Genomic DNA, 3,299 nt, shown 5'->3' with positions numbered 1-3,299 from the left:
CATCTCCTGTACTATGTCTGCAGTCTCTGGTCATCTCCTGTACTATGTCCGCAGTCTCTGGTCATCTCCTGTACTGTGTCCGCAGTCTCTGGTCATCTCCTGTACTGTGTCCGCAGTCTCTGGTCATCTCCTGTACTATGTCCGCAGTCTCTGGTCATCTCCTGTACTGTGTCCGCAGTCTCTGGTCATCTCCTGTACTATGTCCGCAGTCTCTGGTCATCTCCTGTACTATGTCTGCAGTCTCTGGTCATCTCCTGTACTATGTCTGCAGTCTCTGGTCATCTCCTGTACTATGTCTGCAGTCTCTGGTCATCTCCTGTACTATGTCCGCAGTCTCTGGTCATCTCCTGTACTGTGTCCGCAGTCTCTGGTCATCTCCTGTACTGTGTCCGCAGTCTCTGGTCATCTCCTGTACTATGTCTGCAGTCTCTGGTCATCTCCTGTACTATGTCTGCAGTCTCTGGTCATCTCCTGTACTGTGTCCGCAGTCTCTGGTCATCTCCTGTACTATGTCTGCAGTCTCTGGTCATCTCCTGTACTATGTCTGCAGTCTCTGGTCATCTCCTGTACTATGTCCGCAGTCTCCGGTCATCTCCTGTACTGTGTCCGCAGTCTCTGGTCATCTCCTGTACTGTGTCCGCAGTCTCTGGTCATCTCCTGTACTATGTCTGCAGTCTCTGGTCATCTCCTGTACTATGTCCGCAGTCTCTGGTCCTCTCCTGTACTATGTCTGCAGTCTCTGACCGTCTCCTGTACTATGTCTGCAGTCTATGACCGTTTCCTGTGCTACCCAAAAAAGCCCTAAAAGAAACAAAAAACAGAATAGATAAATATTTATAGGTTTTATCCTAAGCAACTCAACAGAGAAATTAAAAATTTGTGATATTGAAAACATTTTAAAATTTTTTGTCAATTTTACAGTAAAATTAATTATGCTAAAAAAAAATAAATAAATACAGTGTGTGTGTGTGTATATATATATATAATATTGGAAACATTTTAACATTTTTGTCAATTTTACAGTAAAATTAATTTTGGTAAAAAAAATAAATACTGTGTTTATATATATATATATATATATATATATATATATAGTAAAGTGCTGCGCAAACTGTTGGCACTATAGAAGTACTGTATAATAATAATAATAATAATATTATAGGTTAGAATACAATAAATTATAGAGCACAAAGTATATAAATTAAGTAAATGAAAAATAAATAAAATTAAAATAAATAAAAAAAAAAATAAAAAAAAAATGTTATAACAAAAGTTACTTCTTTCAGAAAAAAGTTACAATTACAGCTCACACTGAGTCCTTCTGGATAATACCAGATATCTTCCTTTAATGCAGCAGCAGGGGACTCCCCTAAATACAACCACTATATATGAAATATTCTTTTCCCGTCATTTCCGTGGGCTTACATCACGTGGATGGTATACAGGATACTAGCCCTGTGTTGTCCTTTTAAATATAAAGAAAATATTTTAAATCTGTATTTTTTTTAATAGGTTTCTATAATACTGTACAAAAATATGTTCAAATAAATAAATTCAATGTAAAAATTTTCTGGGGATATTTTCTAAAGTGAATATTTTTTTTTGTGTCCGTTGTGCCTCCCGCTGACAAGGCCCGCGGTTTTTCCGCCATTAATATTCAAAGCAGGTCTTACAGGAGTGAATTACAGCAGGAATAATATGTCGAGAATTCCATCTGTCATATCTTTTCATGGTGGATGAACAGGCAGATGTCTTCACCGCGAGTTCCGTCTCCTTTCCCGGGACCTACCCATAATGCATCGTTGGAGAAGGAGCCGCGGCGAGGAATCCGCGGGTGTCAAAAGGCTGCTTGTGAGCAGATCATAGCGGATGAAGAGATAATAAAAAATTCCGGGGATTTACAGAAAGCCTTAAAACGGTAAATGAAAGCTGCGTCTTGCTGGAATGGATGAGTTCCAGAAGGGTTCAAAATGTAGTCGCGCCATTCCTAGTCGATTAACCAAAGGTCACATGACCTCTGCTGAACTGGACCATCAAACGGTCCCTTCAACGGGGATCATATGACCTCATATTACACATTCTTGGTTCACATCTACGCACGCGCGGGTGCGCGCTCTGCATCCAGGGCAGCCCATTCATTTCAACGCGCAAGAAATGCGGGCAAAGGCGTCCCGGAACCTTCTGAAAAATCGCGACGCACCGAACTGCCAAAATGAATAGCACATCTGCTACAGGGCGGCGCGTTTCTGCGTGCGCTGAGAGAGAGCGCGCAAGTTTTGCACGCGTTCCCACACAACGCATAGATGTGAACCGAAGCTAATGCAAAACCTCTTATCGTGAAACGGTGACAATTTTCACCAGAAATATTATTTCCTAAAATCGCATTTCTTTCTGCTTTCCTGCGTTCGACGTTCATTTAAAAACGTAGATCGAATGCGGGTCGGCATGTTTGCTGCAACGTTGCAGTGTGGACGGCCGTTCTTGCTGTGTTTGACCTTTTTATGTCGCATTTCACCGTGGGCCCTACGGGGAGGTGTTTGCAAAATGGGCCATGCGGCGTTTGGCATTGGAACGCAGGCGCCCATTAGAAAACGTCCATCAGCTCCTGTCTAGGAAAATAAATCGTTTTATGTCCCTTTCTATGCCAGGTACATGCGACACTTCCCTTGCTGCTGGAGGAGCAATGCCTTATGGGACATGTAGTTTCTCACTTGCGTGAGGATGTTCTTCCTTGCCGAAGACAAGGGAGGGGGGGGAGGAAGCTGGAGCAGTCAGGTGACTGCAACTTTTTAATAGATTTTACAGTATTTATGGAAAGTTACCATTTTCTTTCTACCAAAGGAGAGGGGGGGACATTGGGGTGGTAAGTACTGGATGAGGAATCCCTTGAAAAGCTCCAAATTGGTGTTTTTTTGGTTTTATCCACTAAAGCAACACTTCCCTTGCTGCTGGAGGAGCAATGCCTTATGGGACATGTAGTTTCTCACTTGCTTGAGGATGTTCTTCCTCGCCCATCACCAGCTAAGACAACGGGGGGAGGAGGAGACTGGAGCAGTCAGATGACTCCATAAAGACTGTAAAATTTATTAAAAAGTTGCAAAGTTACCATTTTTTTTATCCCAAAGCAGAGGGGGGGGGGGGGAAACTGGGGTGGTAAGTACTGGATGAGGGATCCCTTGAAAAGCACCAAAATTGGTGGGTTTTTTTGGTTTTATCCACTACAGCAACACTTCCCTTGCTGCTGGAGGAGCGATGCATTATGGGACATGTAGTTTCTCACTTGCGTGAGGATGTTCTTC

At 42.7% G+C, this 3,299-nt stretch overlaps 1 protein-coding gene across 1 annotated transcript in view; it reads right to left on the bottom strand.

Moving 5' to 3' along the window:
- Positions 1-1,311: 1,311 nt before the first annotated feature.
- UNC79 (unc-79 subunit of NALCN channel complex) overlaps positions 1,312-3,299 on the bottom strand; it is a gene marked incomplete at its 5' end in the record, with an annotated part of 183,863 nt that continues 181,875 nt past the window's right edge. The window contains one exon of the mRNA XM_089662827.1: positions 1,312-3,299. This exon is cut by the window's right edge and continues 556 nt beyond it.

This window comes from Staurois parvus, unplaced genomic scaffold (assembly GCF_062004578.1).
Source record: "Staurois parvus isolate SC_StPar_1 unplaced genomic scaffold, SC_StPar_1.0 ptg001563l, whole genome shotgun sequence".
NCBI classification, from domain to species: domain Eukaryota; kingdom Metazoa; phylum Chordata; class Amphibia; order Anura; family Ranidae; genus Staurois; species Staurois parvus.
The sequence above is the reverse complement of the archived record's forward strand: the minus strand, read 5'-3'. Positions and strand labels throughout refer to the sequence as shown.